The sequence below is a fragment of the Aquila chrysaetos genome, chromosome 8 (genome assembly GCF_900496995.4).
Source record: "Aquila chrysaetos chrysaetos chromosome 8, bAquChr1.4, whole genome shotgun sequence".
NCBI classification, from domain to species: domain Eukaryota; kingdom Metazoa; phylum Chordata; class Aves; order Accipitriformes; family Accipitridae; genus Aquila; species Aquila chrysaetos.
The window spans coordinates 33844824-33864264 of NC_044011.1; the positions used below are offsets into that span (position 1 = coordinate 33844824).

The window sequence follows — 19441 nt, forward strand, 5'->3', positions numbered from 1 at the left end:
GATGTTTTTATGGCAATAGCGGACCTTGGGACCCTGCTGGTGGAATTAATGAGAATCTGCCAGTTCCTGTCACAAAGGCAGCCTGTCTAGAGACAGGTACCGCTTTTATAACCCTTTGCTAAAAAAGGAAGACCTGTTATTGAAACAAAATAAAAGATGTCATCAGAAAACAAGGACTTGTGGATAGGGTTAAATGTAAACATAAAAACAATACAAAAGAAATATATTTACTACCACATTGTCTTGAAATGGATGGACTTGCTAGAAACATCCTACCTATGTAGTTATTTAGTGTTTGGACAGTGCAACTCAGTAGTGCCCCTGGACTGGAAGGACTACAAAGATGTTAGCAGCTGGCACTGTCAGCAGGCTACATTGTGGCTTTATTTCATTCTTTGTGAGCTACTTTGTATCTCTCAAATTATACTTGGTGGGATTGTGTTTGGTTTTGGGGGTTTTTTGGGTTTTGGGGTTTTTTGGGGGGTAGGGGGGGGGGGGGGGCAGGTGGCAGGAGGATTGAAGAACTCAAAGTAAAAATTAGTCAGCAAAGCTTCAAAGATATGCCCACCCAGAAGAATGGATCAGAGGAGGATACCTAGCAGAAGATAAACTCTCTTTATTCTTGGAATTCCTAAAGGATGGTCTAATTCTGCTTCAATTCCTGGCTTCTCTAATACTACAGAAACCACCATCAATCCACCTATGCTGGGGCACATGCAAGATGACTGTGCTTTGGACAGACACAGCCCATAAAGCAAGGGGCTAAGGCATTTCACTCAAAAGGAAACTCGGTCCATGTTGTATTAAAAAACCTTACAAATATATGTACACATAGCACATGTAAGCTGTATGGGAGTTTTGCCAATTATATGCATGACAGCAGGACTGAAAAGCAGAGGAACAGAAAATATATTTGTGATTTAGGAAGAAGAAACAAAATTATTAGTGAAAAAGCACTCCTCATCTGAAATGAATTCACTGGAAACTAGGTAAATAATGGTTCCTATTAAATTAAGAGTCTTTTCTTGCAATGAATAGGTGCAAGTGTACTGCGTAGGTATTTGTAAATCCACAGAATTAGACTGAACTGCAAACCCTTTGGAACTTAAGCCATCAAGACTCTTGTGTAAATTTGTTAAAAACCACTACTTTTCAATAATTGTGATACAGTAATATCTACAAGAAAACATTTGTATAAACCTGCAAATTTTGGATCATCCATAGCTGTTTTCTCCCAATTTTCAGGAGGCCCCAGACAAAGCATGTTTAGTATATTAAAGAAGGTAAAAGTTAGCTTCAAAACTAAGAAGCTGTTTCCAGCTTGCCCAGAGTAAAGGAGTGTTTTTTCCTTCCAGCAATACAAAGTATGTTAGATTTAGATTCCTGCTCAAAACAGCTGTCTATAATATTCCCCACTGTACTGAATCTAACCCAAATTCATAGCCTTTTACATATTAAAAAAAGCACAAGAATATTAAGAAAAGTCTTTAAAGAGGGGATAAGAAGAAAGGTAGAGTTAGGAGCTTGTTCTGGTTTAGACAATGAAAAAGTGAGATGTGCCAGAGTCCTACTGGAAATACATTTTCAGCCTTCTACTGGTTGGAGCTGGGGACATGGAGCTGCAGCAGTCTTGCCTCTCTCAGGCTGTCAGATACAACTTGGTATCTTTTCCTCTAACAATAATATAAAAAAACCTCCTAGCAAATTCCAGCAGACTTTGAAGGGAAAAATATATAAAGAAAAATTAAGAAGAGGTATACACAGGAACAATAATGTTGGAACCCAACTGACTTCAAACAAGTTACATGGACAATTATATATTTCACTTGTATGAGTCATTGCTCTGATCATAGTAGCTATAATGTCACAATAATTAACTATTCCCCACCCCCCAAATTCCAAATTCATGTTAACTGTGCACTTACTGCAGTTCATTTTCCCAGGCATAAGAATCGGTCACAAAGAAGCAAAGATGACTGTTTTGGGCATCTACCTGTAAAAAGAAAAAATTTGAAAAGCTTCATATTTTAATACCTTTCTATATCACTGCATTTAATCCACCTTTTCATACTTTGCTAAAATCCTGCCCTTCTGAAATCAATACTATTTTTGCTTAAATTGGTATTTATGCTTTGAAGTGCAATTTAACATCAACTAATTTACTGTATTTGTACTGTGTTTGTAGCAGGTAACATGTACATACATTAATACATCCATATGCGTTTAGATAATTCCAAATTAAGTAGAAAAAGGATTTGAATATTCTGCTCCTCCAACTTTTCAACTTATGTATAATCAGATCACCAACTACAGTATGTATCAAAACCAGCTCAAAAATATATTATTAGTTGTTTATACAGTATTTTTAACCAACAAATCTAAAAGCCCTTTGCAAATGAGGTAAATACCTATCTCATGGACAGGGTAAACTGAAGCAACACAAAGGGAAGTGTTTTACTAGAAGCAGACCTAGCCTCCACATTTCTAGGCCAGTTGTCTGTCCCGTAGGCTACACTGCATCTGAAAATGAGTCCTTGATTATGTGAGTGAAGTATCTAGACCTCTGAACATGATACTGAAGCATACAATCTTCTAATGTGTAAACTTTTTTTCACTAATACTTTCTTGGATTTATTCCCTTTGTATAGAACACCTATAACTAGAGGGACATTGCAGCATTTGTGGATCCACTGTTTATGCCCTTGAGACATAAATTAGTAAAAAACAAGAGAAACAAAGCTCATTACAGAATACTATTTATAATCAGAATGTACACAAAATGTATTAAATACACAAGTGATAAGTGATGATACTGAAACAACTAAGAATTAAATGTGAAAACTGAGCTTTATAAAAATCACAGAAAATACAATAGCCTATTATTAGGCTGTGGGATACAAAGACGTTTCAGCTAAAAGGCCTTATGTAACACTGCACTGCGCTATACTGAAGTTCCCCCCACACTAGCAGCTTTATTACTCCAGGCTTAACACTGAAATAAACATCAGGGAAAATCCATACGGAAGAATGTAGGGGGCATTTTATACTATAAGTGATAATGGAATATATTGTAATTATGAATTATTATACGAAAGTATGACTCTAACATGTCTAGACAAACCATGTTCACACTCACAGCACAGTCCACAGCATCAACTTTGACTGTTAAGTTCTGTTAAAACATGACTGACCTACCTGTAAGAAATGTTTCCAGGCTCTATCAAAATTAGGATAAAGAAGTTGTAGGGCATGGTTGGGAAGGCAGGGGTGGGAAAAGGGTTAATGTACTACCTTGCACTTTGAATTAGCACATGTTTAACATTAGTTAGCACTTAATACAGAGAAGACATAATAATAAAAAAATGTGCTAGTTAGTCATGGTGAGTTTCCTTCTTTTTCCACACTGTACACTTCAGTTAAAGTTACAATTCAGCCTCTGAACTGAAATGCAGATCCTATCCAGACCAGCAGATGGCACAAAGCATTTATTTCACTATATTCACCACAATATTTATTGTAATGTCACAGAACCAGAGAACCACCCATTATCTTCAAAATAGCATATTATACATCCCTCTAACCTAAGAGCAGTCAATCCTAAGACATTATAATCTTTAAATGAATGAATAGCTAGTTCTAAAAACACTTAAAATAATAAATATAGCACTGAACAAAAATTCTATTATATACATGTCGAGAGCAAATAATCCTGCAATAAAATTAGTAAGCAAATACATTCTATGTTTTAAGCTTGTTGCATATTTGTAACAATTGGTAATGATCACAAATACCAAGTAAGAACTTGTTCAACACTGCAAAAATGAATCTAACATAAAAAGACCCTACAGTGATAGGTGTTCAAGAGAAAAATAGGCTGGTGAAACGTTTAACTTCACCAGGTAAATCTATAATGAAAAAGTGACTATAGATGACAATGACAAATACCAGGAAACAATTACGGCAGTTGCTAAAATATCTTGTGCCTTAGGAAAAAAAAAAAAACAGAACAACTTTAGAAGGGTAGAAGTAATACAGATCAGGTTAAATTCACAAGGGGAAAGGTAACCATTTATTTTAGAACCAGGTAGAGAATTAAAAGAAACAGCAAATAATCAAAACTTTAAAAAAACCTAAGAAAATTTGACAAAGAAAAATCAAGAGCTCTAAATATTTGCCTAAAGCAAAAAAAAAAAAAAATCTAACAGCTTATAACCAATAATACAATAGCATCTATGAAATCCACATCATTTCAGGGCCAAGGCAAACAGTCTTATTATCCAGCATACAAGAGAATCAGTAGGTTTTAAATGCCAAAAATGCCTAAATATTTGCAGCTAAATCAGTTCATCTACAGGCATACTTCCGAGCATACTTCTCTATAAATCATTCATGACAAAGACAGTCATGGGTTATCAGGTTTTATAGAGGATCTTTCTAAACAACAAGAAAAACAGACACTAGAATATAGATAGATTGTTTTTATTATTTCAAAAAGAATACACACTCCTGAAACATGCCAGTTGTTTGCTCTGCTATTAAACATGTTGGAAAACCTTAGTTCTTGGAAAGAAAAGAGAACAAAGAAAGTGAATTACACTGAAATACAGGGCTGGGGAAGTCTCTCTCATGTTCTGTAAAGCATGATGCTTGCTCTTGTACAATTTTGACAGAATTCTTAGAATACTACAGAAAGTAGAATCAGGCTACCCGACTCCATTTTCTAAGCTGCAAAGATAATCTATAGCTACATAATTATAGGATTTAATGATACTTAATTTTATATTTTCAAAGAAATATTATGACATCATGACACTTTACAGGGCAAACCACTTAGCTTTATAGCTGTTATTCACTGCAGAAGGACATATTAAAAGCTATGCAATCACAGGGTAAATTATGCTCATATCTGTTGGTCAAATTACAGATTAATAACATGAGAAAAATTGTAAATAACATGAAGAGTCATGGTTTAATTATTTTAATAGCAAGTAATTTATCAAATAATTATGAAAAAGAAAGAAGCAGTCGGGTCTAATGGGCTGGAATAGACAAGCAAGAATGTTTTTCTGTACTGAGCCAAGAACTCCTGAACTAAAATGTTAATAGCACGAGCATCTTGATTTTTCCTCTAATCCAGTAGAACTGCAGGCAGACAAAGCCCCAGATAGTGCTTGTCCCTCCCACCTCTCATTAGATCTAGTGATCATGCAGATCAGTTCAACAGGTTGATCCGAAAGGAAAACTTTGGTTTTGACAGATTTGTTTTCTGCTGAACCAGCCCACTTTGTGCCACATGCTTTCTGGATCCAATGCAAGGGGAAAAGGAGGCTACATGCAGCCAGCAGTGGAAGAAATACTTTTCCACACCAAACCCTAGTTATACCAGATTAGGTGTAAAGTCCAACTAATAACTCTGATTAAAAGGTGGGACAATTTAGTCTGGAACATTTGACAAGAAAATATTTTGATGGAAACATTTGCAATTTTACAGATAAACCCAGAAATAACAGACATTTGCTTACTGCTGCAAAGAAACCATATTAGCATAACTAAATGACTTAACAAAATTTAGTGCCATGTTTCCAAAGCAATATTATGACAACACCATTTTGCAGGGTAAATACCCTAGTTTTATTGCAGGTATGGACAGCTAGGCTGTTTGCCCTAATTCCTGAACAGCTCAGACATCCACAAAGCATTTTCAGGTTGAAGTGGAGAGCAGTAACCTGGTCAACAGTCCCAAGAGAAATTTTCCCACTTGTCAGTCCCAACAATCAGGCCAAGGTTCTAAATTCACTGATCTCGGCTTACCTGGCAGTATGAATTTGACCCTCATGAGCACGACTACTTCTGTTGCATTAGCCTGAACACGTGATGTGGTGTTTATGCCTACTGCAGGAAGACATGCTATGCCTGGTTCAGCATAGCAAAATTTTAATACATTTGATCTGGCAGAGTGAACTTGAATAAAGCACTGCTTAGCATCATGAGACTGCCCTGTTTTGACTCAGTCCTAGGTGCACTAAAAACAGATTTATTGTCCTGTGAAGCCATGGTTCATTCAAATCCCCCTCTCAAAGCAGGCTGCAGGCAAGCACATGTTGCTTGACAGTGCCTTTTGAAAGTCATACACCTTCAAACTGGCTGATTATAATATCTAATGTCAGGTAATGGTCCCCAGTGAAGATATTCCAGAGGATTTGGTTTACCTATTGGCATAGCTTTTGAGTGCCTGCTACCCTTGCTCTTGCTCAGCTGATTTCTGAAAATACACTATGTCCTCCCTTTTTCTGCTGTATCCCTTCGGAAGTAGAGCTTGACGCTTTGCTGCTGTCAAAGCCTAGAGAATCTGTGGTGGTGGCAAATACCACAGATACATCCTTTGTACACAAAGCTTTTCACCTCCTTGCCACCTTCTCACTGCATGTCATCTTAAAACTCAAACTGGAGGAGGCACAGACTCACTGAAATGTAACTGCTCCTCTGAAGCGCTGGTTTGCTGAGGAAGGCAATGAAGGCAGCCTTCGCAATTTTGATCATCCCCCAAAGGGCTGAGGAGGCAATCAGATATACCAGAAAGTTAACAGGAAGCTGAGGCAAACGTCTGTCCGTCTCCAGGATATGTGAATTCACTCCAGACTGCAGCTGTTCCAGCTGAAGAGGCTATGCTGTCTCTCCACCTAACTCACACAATTTCCCTGTAACACATTTCTGCTAAAATGAGCTGCTACTGGAGTTGCTTATGGTAACCCACATAATTTTGATTTAAATGGATTAGAGAATGATCATAGAAAAAGCTTAGTTGGCAGTTCTGAATAAAGTGGTAACAGGGATTAGTAATGTCTTTAACTGATAAGTAACAGTACTGATAGTCCTTCATGGTGGAAACAGAAAACAGTCACTGTACTTGCTCTCAAGATAAGAGAAATTTGTTTCCAGACTGAGTAAATTGTCAGTGTTCCACTCTAAAGCAGCAGAATAGTTAGCTAGCATTGAGGTTTTGCTTCTAACAAGGCATCTTGTCAGTGGTGATTTCCTGATGTTGACAGAAAGCAGAGCACAAAAAAAAAAAAAACCAAAAACAAACTAGGTATCTTTAGGAGTCAAGTAAAAGAAAAGTGGTAGCACTGGACATTTGTCTGATGACTGCACCAATAGAGTATCTTTGTATCTCATGAAGGATGCCCACATAAACACAGAAATGGATTGAAGCATGGATAACCTTGTCAAAGCTACCAAGAGAAATCCTGCCCCAAAAGCAGCTGGTGGAAAACTGTCTTTCAACTCTCATAGTATCAATGTCAGTTCAGGTATGACAGTAGATCTCATTCTATTAGGACCAGATTACTTCTCAGCTAATCTGATCTCCCTCCAACTTCTGGGACAAGAAGATTCAGTGGATTTCTCCTTAAGTTAACCACTTAGGATATAGTAATGCCTTTGCTAAGCCTACACTGTGACTATAAGCCCAAATTTACAGGACAGGCTTGGAATTTCATGGGACAGGGCCCTAACACCATTGACAGAGTACTGAACTGTAAAACATCAACATACTTAATATTAGTGTACAAACACTGAACTTTCACTTCAAAAAGCCATTTGCAATTTTGCATCAGTAGTAATCTAAGGGTAAATTTGTAGTAGGTGAATCTCCATAAGCCAAAAATTTTTGTTTGTTTTAACCACACAAGGAGGCAAATAGGAAAAGATTTGTTCAAAGTCCAAATCCCATGGTCTCTAAAGGAGGAGGAAAGTGCTGGATCAGAAACAGGCCAAAAAGACTACCTCAGCAGGAGATAGGAGGAGGATCAACAAGTGAAATTGCTCTTTGACAATGAGTATTGCTGAGATGGGAAGCACAAAGTACTGGCTGACAAAAAGAATAATGATGATTAGAGTCACATGTGTTTTAAATACAAGATGATGGAGCAGACTGATTTATCCCAGCTGAACAGTAAAATACCCTTGTTATTGGCTATTTCCTTATAAACCTGGCTGAACAGCCCCCTCCAGGCTACAGAAATGCTATACATTAATATTTGGTGGAAAGTTTTCTTCCAGTACAAGTAATATAACTACTATCCTCCCCAAACTTTAGTAAAAATCGCTATAATATTACAAAGGAAATATGAACTGCATTACAAAGATAAGTTAGTAAAAAAAAAAAAAAGCTGTTCTAGGTGACTACATACATATGGGTCTCTGAGAAGACTTTAGAGGTTGCTTCTCCCAACACTGTGACAGAAATAAGAAGCATATTGAGTTTGCAGATTGGTCAGCAGCAAGTTCTATGAACTTTCCAAGGTCCTCAATTTTATTTTCTGAAGGGACAAAAGATGCAGCATTTATTGCTGCTGAAATTAGCTTCCCTGGGTCAGGGACTACTATTCAAAGAGTGATTACAAACTAGAGGGTTTTTTCTCTAGTCAAGGAAGGGAAACAAATGCCATACTTAAGTATTTTAGCAACTCTTGCCACAGAGACAATTTATTGTCTCAGAACAATGAATATAAAAACAAAATGAAATAACTCAATTGATAAATGCTGGCTACAATCTCCAGAGGGGGGAAAAAAACCCCACCAAAACCCAGAATAGAACCTGCTCCTTTGGAGCCTTGTCAGCTTCTCTCTGAAATATGCTGATTTTGAATGCCTTCCAAGGCTACCATCTCACCTGCTGTGACAGTGGTCTTCTAGCTAACATGTTTGACTTCACAGTTTCAGGTCAAAAATATTTCCTCTGCAAACATGGGCAAGTCAAAGTCCACAAATTTCTCAACTCTCACTTTGTGTGAATGTTGTGAGGCTTCTTTCCTACATTATTTTCCGACTTGGTAAATTTTTGGGGGGATAGCATCTGTCTCTGGCTGTGTGTGGGCGCACTGTGCCTTGAACTACCAGGTCCTAAAACTGGTGGTACCTTCCATCATAGTAAAAAATTATAAATAAAAATTATAGCTCAGAGGTAGAAACACTTCTTTTTTTCCCTCTTGTGGGTAGCTACTGCAAAGCTACAATTAACCTCAATTAATAGGAAGGGTAAACTTTATACAAAGAATATGCTGTTCAGGTGTTCTTAACGAGAGCAGCACTTGGCACTGTTTAATCTGTCTGTAACAGGGAGCTCTGCTGAGGTGAAAATTAAAGTGGCTGAAGCTTCATCCAAGAGGAAAGTAGGTTTTTTTGCCCCCCTATACAAAGAGCAATTCTTCTAATAAAAGCTACCTAGAAAAATTAAGAGTCTATTTGGACCCTGAGTGCATTAATAGGCCTTAATTGTCCTAAACAGCCTGATCCGAGACCCCCATCCACACACCCCATCCACTGGCCCATTTAAGCTCAGGCTGAAGCCCCTAGTCCTTTTCTGAGCTGTGTAGGTAGGTCTGTGCTCAGTCCTGTCCCTTACTGTGTCTGACTTGAGTGGACTTCCTGGATTCCTGACCTCCAGCCCGCCTTACACCACACATTTGTGCCAGTTCTGACACAGTCATCACATTTCTGATGATCACTGGGCTGCACCCAGAATCTGTTAGTGTCACCAACCTTGTCCAGCTACTGGAAAACTAATTTTCTGCAAATCTTACCTTAGGCAGTAGTGTAACAATTAAGATCTTTTCCATTGCTCTCGCTGTTCCTTCCTCCTATTAAAATAAGAAATATTTGAAGTGCCAACTTACACTCTACCTAGAGGATTGGTGGAACTGACAAAAAAAAAGATCAATTTCACTCAAGATAAAAATAGGGGAAAATGACTAAATCCTGTACAGAACTGTCCCCTTTATAGTTTCTACTGTATTAAGATTTACATTTTCAAGTGATGAAGTTTCCCTCACATCCCTTGAGATATATTTTATATTCCATACACAAGAACTATTTCCTATTGGGTTTCTCAGTGATCTCTCAGTTCTAGTAACATCTTGTGATCTATGCAAAAAAATAGCACTCCATGCATGCTATTTGTATCAATTATATAACTATCACATAGACCAGCAATATCTACCTATACAGTTTAACCTTTATGCCACCAGTCCAGGCTGCAAATCATTTTCATTCAGCAATGATTTTTAAATAGTGTTGCCTAAAGTAGAATATACTGGGCAATGTGTTGTAGAAAAAAATTACTTCCCTTGAAGTCAAAGGATTTTAATTTTTGCTTCTGAATTTTAAGGGTTTTTTTAATTGAAAACTTCCCTATGCATCTGAAATTAATTTATTTGTATGTAACTTGGCTTTTTAGTTGTATACGTTTGAGGGGAGTTCTGTTGCATTATATCTCAGACATACAAATAGCTCAGTACGAAGGAGGGAGGGCAAGCATCACTACCTGATCAGATGGCTGTTGACCTGTGAATCTCCCCATCTAACCTAAACAGGCAGGTACAGCAGAAGATCTGAATAAGAGTCTGGGTAAAGTAAGAATTTGAGTAAGATAAAAAGCTTCAGAACCAAGAGGACGTATTTCGTTATTTCTCCCTTAATTTTTTGTATTCCCAAGTTATGGTTTTGTACACAGTTTAAGTTATTATAAACCTGTACTGCTGCTGAAAGACAGAGTTCTGTCACCCCCCCTTCCCACTTAATCCTAGCTACATACCCATCCCTACTGGAAAAAAATGTTTTCTACAGCCACAGTGATCCATATCCAGGTTAAAACTAATCACTTTTGTCATGTTAGATTTCAGTGCTGGCTGAAAGCATATGTGAAACTATGGCCTCATTAATCAGCAAATTTTACCTAATTACCAGAAGTCACAAGGGATGACCCTGCTACTGTAACATTTCACAGCTTCCATTCCCAAACTTTATGGGTTGTGTTCTCCCCTTTCTGACCCAAATACTAGCACATATGAACAAATTCCTAGCACCCTTGAGACCCAGTTTGTATCTGCAGTGGTCCCTGGCTCATAAATTACTGCTGTACGGCATAGCAAAGAGTTCTTAATAGAAATTTCTCACCTGATTCTGCAGACTTTGCCTTACATGCACCTTATTCCACCTGGTATCATGAGGTAGAGGAAGATGTAGTGTCAGGCTGGGAAGATTCAAACAAATCCTTCCTCCAGGCCCCTCTTGTAAAGCTGTTCCCTGATCCCCACTACAGGCCATATAGCGTCAGCCTAGAAGATGTCTTTGTCTCCCACTTTGAAAATCTGTTCCATTCAGGATTTCAGAAAATAGAATCATTTTATTCCAGCTAAACTAGATCGCTTGGTTTGTGTTTCTCTGACAAACTATTAATCTATTTTATATATGACAAGCATACATATTGGAGAGAAGAAAAGCTTTGCCTCTTATGAAACACTACTTACAAAATAACACAGGGCCTTTACAAGCTCTTATCACTAACCCAGCAGAGTGAGGGCTAACAATAGCACATTTTCTTCTCGAACAATTTACTGTATCTACTTTTTTTTCCAAGAAAGCAACTAAACTATTCTGAAAGGTTATAGATCATAATACTTATTTAAAATAGAGGAAACATTCTAGTCTTCCCATTATCTATTTCCATGAGAAAATCTCCATGATTTCCCTTGAGTTCCCCTTTTGTGTGTAGTCTAGACTATCATAATAGATTTGACAATTATTTTTATTACATAACTTTGAAAAACAGACTCTCATAGAATTTGGTTGTTAAAAAAATTCTGCTCTGAATAAGATAGGACAATGTGTGGTTTTAAAAAAAAAATCATGAATTCCTCTATTGTTGGTTTGCTTTCAAAGTTATTTCTCAGTCTAGAGAAACTGAAGCCATTAAATATATTTTAGATTGTGCCAAGCACAGCAATATCTATAGGAAGATTTCCTTTTCCTACGCTTCCTCCTGTGCATAAAGTAGTAGTGGAACTCCTCATGCAGGTAAAAATAGAATTTGGCCTTAAATCATTATTTCAAATGATAGTAAAGTGATCATCTCAAACCAACACTAAATAAACTTTGTAGTCACGAATTCACCAAGCTATCTGATTAAAAAGAGCCACATCAAAGCTGTATGTTCTGCTAGTCACTCAGTTGAAAATTCTGAAGTACTTTTTTCATTCTTTCTCATTATTTACTCCTACAGGCAGGATACATTTCATATTGCTCTGAGGAATTAGGTGTAATAAACATTTGTAAAGAAATTTTGTTGTATCCACGGCCATGATACTACACTATTTACCAAAGAATAGTTCCTCACTGTGCCTCTCAACTAGACAGGAGAGACAGGCAGGCTTACATGACGTACTATATTTTTGTATTAAAAATAAGGTTGCTGTAGATGTGGTTTCTGCTAAGTACCTTTATATTAAACTATTTTTGGTGCTATTTTGACCTCCTCCACAATTCAACCCTCTGGACTACTTCTCTACACTGTTTAGCAGTTGGAAAGGATAAAAAAAACCTTGTTAGTGGTTAAGTGTTAAATGGAACAGAGATTCCTGCTAATGGGTTATTGATCATACTGGAGCGATCTATTGAGTATCACATGCAGAATGCTCTTCTCCCCTTTAGGTTTAAGAATCTAATATATTAAAAATATTAGCATTACTTGCTAATTACTTTCAGGAGGAAAGTAAGCTCGGATGTACACCTCTGCTGTAAGAGGAGGTGGCATCTCTATTTTTTAACCACAGATTTTATGGAGTATTTTATCAAACTCATAGAACCCCTTTACCAAAAAAATCTGTATAAAAGAGTTCTTCATTATTTTGCCATAACCACAAGCTTGTTCGGCTGAAACACTTCACAAAATTTTCTACTTCCCTGCAACCTTAAAGGTACCAATTTTAAACAAAGCAATAGTGAAAGACTTAGCAGATGAAAAGTGTAATTTTATTTCATGTACATTGTCCTAGAAATCTTTTTTCAGTTTTGTAGGTTGTACGCTGGCATGCAACTTAAAACTAAGATTCAGAACCCAAAGTCCTTTTCCATCTACAATCTGGGACGTATTAGATTTGGGTTTAAGGCTAATTGCTGTTAGGTGACACTTAGCTAAATTATACCATATTTCTTTCCTATAGCCGGAGTCATAAATACCAGTATTTTAGTTTTACTTTATAAAATGTCACTTCTCAGAAATAACTTGTGAAACAGGTTGGTTAGAAAAAGTAATCTTCATATAAGATCCTGGTAGGGGAAAAAAGAATCAAACTAGAAACCCTATGAACACACAAATTTTTCAACTAAGTTTGTAATGAGGTTAAAATGGTTAAAGGCACACCAGGTTTGCATCTGTACAACACTGTCACACTGTGTTAATCTAGGCTTTCATTCTGACCCAGACAGTTCACTGGAACACTTACAGGAGAACACATGCTTCTAATTACCAATTTTCTCTGTGCAGGCAGCTCTGAAGACCTGCATTTCCCAAATTATTGAAATCTAATTCCCCTGTAAGAAAACATATCCAGCCATCTTTCCTGCAGTCCCATAAGGAAAGATGAAATTATAAAAGGCCTGTCCATCAACATGTACGAGTTGGCCATCTATACTTGGTAGCACCTTTGCATGATTCACATTTTGGGAAGTAACTATAGTTATTTTGACACAATGTTTTCTTACAGGGAGAAGAGAAGTTAACTTTTGACATTGAAGGTGTCACTGACATCCCCCTTGGAAGTGTGGTGACCTCTGTCACAAAAGGAATGTGTGGCAGATTCTGTTACAGTACTGTTAACCACACACAGCACAAGGTTCACACAGTGTCTCCTTCTCTTTAATTCATTCTTTGAAGGACTTAAACTCTCCTTACCCACAGACCACCCTAAACCAATGGCAAGCTTTTGCTTTCCAAAGTTTCTGCAAGTTTGTATCTTTTCCTTCTCCTGGAGATGTACCTAGTTGCTAGATATCACCACAGATAATGGAGGAGTCTAGTCTACCACCTAATTGTGCACTGACTGGGGCGCTGACACCCTCCAACCTACTGTTCATTTAGAGCAGGAAATTTCCAACAGTTTCAGACCCACAATACTTCCATTTGCTTTGGGGTAGGATGATTTTGCTCTGTGTCCTTTTTAGTCTGGGATGACAAGTTTCTCATTCTATCCTGCCTAGAAAATAAATTGCTTATTGGTACTTGGACACATAGAAACAGAGCTTGCACAGACGCTCCCTTAAACTAAAGCTGTCCAGAGGATTCTCACAAGGGAAAAAGGATTCTAAGGATAGAAATACTCCTTTTTTTTTTTTTTAGTCCTAATTTCCCCTTCACAGTGGAAAAGGCCAGCCACAAAGGAGCATAATCAAAGACCAAGTTTAGTCACAGGTACGACAGAAAAAAGAGCAGCATTTTAAAAATATAGCTTGCCAAAGGCTGAGCATTAATTTATGGTGGGCTGAAAGAGAGAGACGAGTGAAAAGACAGTAAAGCTTACAACAGAAAAAACACCTCTAAATCAAGAAGTTCACTGTGAAAACCTCAAAAAAAAAAACCAACCAACAATCAAGAGCCTTAATGATTTGGATCAAGATTGCTTACACATTAATCATTCACAGCAGATATACTCAGGAAGCTACAAGCTCATCTTCAAAAAACTTGGCAAGGATGTTAGAGCTTTTCCTTCAGCACAGAGTGTTATTTGCCTAAAACTGAGAGCTGCAGTTTCCTAAAAATTGTTTCTTAATATCACCTCTCCAAGAAAACCCTAAAGAGGGATTTGGTTTCTACTCCTTTCCTCTTTCTACGCCTTCCTTTTTCCAACATAAAAAAAAAATTAGTTTATTGATTTCCAAAATGACCAAGCTAAAGAAACTTGTTTTGGAATTACAGTCCTGTGTTCATCACTTGGGGAATACACTTTTATTTCACAGGCTATTCAACATAGAACTGGGAAAGTGTCCTGACATAAGGATAGCCAAGTAGTATGTACGACAGTATGGAAGGTAAAGACAATGCATTAAAAACATGTGGAACTGCCTAGTTTAGAATTTAGGCTCAGTTATAATACTATGACTGGACTGAGATAAATCAAAGTTATATAGCAGTCTCACTTGGAGGTATAACCTCTATTTTATCCTGCTATGTTTATGAATTTGGCAGCCACAAAATCTATCGATTATCATGAAAGTGACATCTACCACAGTCACATTAATATCCTTGCATTCATATTCTGTGATCCACAATCCCAGTTACAGAAGGATGCAAGAGATTGACTGTTGTTCCAGAAGGGGCGTTAGTGTTATCTGTGGATATAAAGTGTTCTTTCAGATATCCCTTCCTCTCTGTGGGCAGTTTAAATCAGATTAGTGACTGAAAGACATGTATGGTGAAACTGAAGAAGCAGAGATAACTGGTAAAAAGATTAGCCTACGTAGATGAAAATCAGTATTATGCAGCCATTAAGCATTGAAAAAATAGTGTAAAGCACTGTAAAGTTTCCAAGCAAAGTTCGGCAGATTTGTTATATACCCACTGAAATGATAAAAGAGGACATAGGGCTTTACCAATCTCATAAATAACAAGAATTTACTGAAGACACAACAATCATCTTTGGTATATCTATTCCAAAGTTGCAATCTGAAGTTATTTTACTTGTTAGAGAGAAAAGATTATTGTCTCAAAAGTTAAAAATACTATGCAAGAGCAGGTAATACCCCAAATTAATACATTATCACAATTAAGTATTAGCAGTTCCATTTTAAATATAAAGTGGACTTAAGTAACAGACAATTGCCCAGAGGCAATTGTTAGATTTAATATAGTGAAAATGTTATTGGGTAGAATCAATAGGCTATGCCAATGACATTTAGACCACTGAACACTATGGACCATTTTGTCTCAGATTCCCAAACCACCTTTACAGTTTGATTCTTATTTTCGAACACAAACCCTACAACCTACCTTTTTGTAATCCTTAAGGTGCTTTAAAATCTGCAATACGTTTGACCAAAAAACAAGGCTAAGAAATGGTATCAAAAGCAGACCAGCCAAAAAAAAACCATTTTAGAACTAGTGAATGTTCCAAAGCTTCCCAGATCTGGTTTAATAGAAGGGTGACAACTTTGGGTTCACTCCCTTGCAAGATTTTTTTTTTTTTTTTTTTTAACATGGCTTTATATTAGTCACCGTGTTAGCAGAACAGCCCTGTTCTGGGACATATACCTCAGACTTAACACCAGTTTTCTAACATGGTTCACAGCTGCAAATACTAGAATCATTCATAGAGCTCAACCTGTCAAAATCTGAGTAAGTTTTATTACAGTTTAGTAGTTCTTGAAGAACTTAGACAATTTAGATAAAGATTTCTTTCTCTTAAGTTACTGAGTATTACTATATATAAATATTCCTTTTGCATTATATATATCTATCTCACTGTGTTCACTTACGTATTTACATACTGAGCTCCATTTTAAAGGTTTTCAGTAAAAATTTTGTAAACTCACTTATTTGAAGGACTTGACTAGGGGAAGGGGGAAATCTTATCTTTCTCTTTCTTTCCCTTTGCCTTCTGACCACATTTGGGCATCAGTACTATTCACATGAATATGGCAAGCAAGATTCGGCTAGCAAAAGAATTCCATTATCAGTGAAACACTACAAAGATTATGTCTTAAAAAGACTGCAGATGGAGAATTTCTCCCTCGTAATATACAGTGGTTTTTCCCAGTGTTCTGTTTGGTTCCTTCTTAGACTCTATTTTTCATGGATTTTTACATACTGTGAAAAGTTATTTTACAGATTTAAGTTTAATGACTAATCTTTATTTACAGTTATTTTAATTATCTTAAAATCTTTATCAATAGCATTTACAGTTCATAACTTTAGGAAGTTAGTTGATGAATATGTCCCCACCTGTTTTTTTCCTCAGCCACGTTTTACATATTTCTTACCTCTGTTCTCTCTTCCCAAGTGTTAATTACTGATCATCTACAACATTGTGCCCACTTGTTTACAACATACTGATAATGATATACCCAGGCTTAGGTTCAACATTCTATGAGTGGTCTCAAAATTACTTTAAGGTGGCCACTATCCTGCTGCTGTTCAAAGCAATGCCCACAGATACTCCCTAATTATATTGTCCTTTCCTTTGCCCTGTCACTGAGCAAAGGCATAACTAATTTGCTCTCTACTTTCTTCCTCAGCTATTACTATTTTCCAAGTTTTCCCTTATACTGAACTTCTCATTTTTTCTAAGGACACATCAGTTTATATTTTTCCTCTCCACTCAGTTACATTCAGTTTCCTGTTTCCAAGATTTTTAGATTATGTTGTATTGTTTCTTCTTACCCAGTGTTTGTAACACCTAACTTAAGATCATCTGCAAATGCCATTAATATTCTTATTACAGCCTCTCTGAAATCATTGATCTTGAACATTCATCAAAACAGATGACTTGCTTTCTTCCATACAAGAATAAATTAAGCTAAATGTAAAATTAGTTTGGCCTAACTTAGACAGTAAAGGTAGAATCAAACAAAAGTCATTGAAGAATGTGTACATTAGAAGCTCTCCCAAAAGAAAACACATAAACCAATTAAGAACAGCAGCAGATGCTCAATGAGAAAAAGGACACTTAGGCAGGATTAATTCTGCTGTTTCTACAATGACTTGAAGTAAGAGTGTAAGGACAGAACAAGTTCTCTACATTCCTTTCATTAGCCAAACATATTTCCTGGTCCTATCACATCAATAATCCTAGAACTAAGTTGGACAGCCACATGAGAAAGTGGGAACTACAAGGCATCTTTCCCTGCTTTCAGGAGAAAGCTTTTGCAATGGACACTGCGTGGTAAAGTAAAAACTCTGCAGTCATTACACACCCCACAAAAATGAATGGTTTGGGGAAAGGACCTTTACTGAAGAATGAGGTAGAGGCTGAAGCTGTTTACAATGACGCTCATAACATTAACAGATTGTTTTAGTTGTGTGTTGCCCAGACATCCTTGGAAATTTACAGCTGGCAATTTCCCCTGAATGCCTCATTCCTTTCACTTCAGCCTCACTGAACACCTACCTTCTCTTTTCCTTTGCCTTAGTTCCCTTAGCTGTATTTTCCTCCCTTCCCTGGCCCTTCTGTTTACTAATCCTACTTCACCCAGTAAAGAAATTATGGCACTAACTTGATGTTCTTCTTATTTGTATGACTCCTCCTGCTTTCAGAACATCAGCTTTCCTAGGTGCATACCACCTAGTGCTAGTACACCACCCAAGAAAATAGTCCTGCTTCTGAAAAGCCTCAGGAGACCAAATTAATCGTAGCTAAGGAAGATCTTCTGCTAAGCAAAATTTACAGGAATGGTGTTCAAAAACCCAAAAAGCTTTCGATAGTAAAAAAATTATTTGCATAAAAGATAAAAGGAAGGAAGAGCACTGCATAGCTCTCTAGCTTCAGGGTGAAAGTTAGTAAGCACTACTTGCCCATCCACATAATCTTTATATTGTGATAATCTCAGACTACAGTGGTCCATCCCGTCACCCATGAGCAGTATGTGCAGGGACTAGACAAGCATTCAAAATATATTAACTACCACAAATTATAGGGCCCTTGTGAATAACAGACTATGAAAGCTTATTTACTTAATTCTGCCCATATACTTTCCCCTTGGGTTCACGGGTTTCATGGAAAGCTAAGATTTCCTCAGAAAAGGTAGAAAATAGCTCCTTGAAGTCTCTAAAGAGGTGGTTGTGTGATATTACATGAGATTATTTCCACACACTTCAGTTTTCCTTTTGCAAAGGAAAACTAAAGCTAAATATTCTTATTAATTTCCAACTTCATTCTATGTTACATATTTCTTCTTCCTCCTCCTCTATAGGGAGTAGTATCAGTGATACTGGCATACATTCATATACACTTGAAAAAAAAAAAAAGTCAGCTCAGGGCACCCAAATTTCAGAGACAGTAAAGTAACAAAGGTTTGAATTGGCATGAAAGATCAGTATATTAGATCTGTAAACACTTCTCCAATATGGCTCCATGATATAATATGTAGTAGTAGGGTACAAGACAGCTAATCATTTCAGCATGTATTTCATAGACCACAAAACATTCCTGACAGTATTTATTAAAATGAGTGATGTATGTCAAATTAAGAAAATAATTTGATCACATCAGGAGTTAAACTGTGTTCAAAGAGATCATAAGCAAAATTCTCACATAAAAAAAAGTATTAGTGAAGAATTATGCACACTAATACATAACTTCCAAGATTTTTCCAAACCACTCAGGTTGGAAGAGGCCTTCGGACACCTCTTGTCCAACCTCCTACTCAAGGTAGGATCAACACTGAATTCAGACCAAGTTGCTTGGGCTTCGTTGTGCTTAATTATCTTCACAGTGAAAAACAGCCTCCCCATCTTCAGCAGAAGAGAGTACTTCAATTCATGCCTATTGTCTCTTGTTGTTCTACCATGATCTCAATAATGCTCACTCTTTTTTGTAAGCTCAACTTATGTACTGGGGGCTGCTAGTAGGTCTCCCCTCACCCATCTCTTTTCCAGGCTGAAGAAGCCCAG

At 37.0% G+C, this 19441-nt stretch overlaps 1 long non-coding RNA gene across 3 annotated transcripts in view; it reads right to left on the bottom strand.

Annotated features, from left to right (window-relative positions):
- Nucleotides 1–19441, bottom strand: part of LOC115344325 — a 64585-nt gene that overhangs the window by 41539 nt on the left and 3605 nt on the right. For 2 of the 3 annotated variants that reach the window (XR_005933045.1, XR_005933047.1), the window contains exon 2: nt 1926–1993. This is a non-coding gene — a long non-coding RNA (uncharacterized LOC115344325). Of the gene's footprint in view, nt 1–1925; nt 1994–9584; nt 9642–10324; nt 10404–10956; nt 11914–19441 lie in introns of those variants that run through there. The other variant, XR_005933046.1, reaches the window with a different exon arrangement.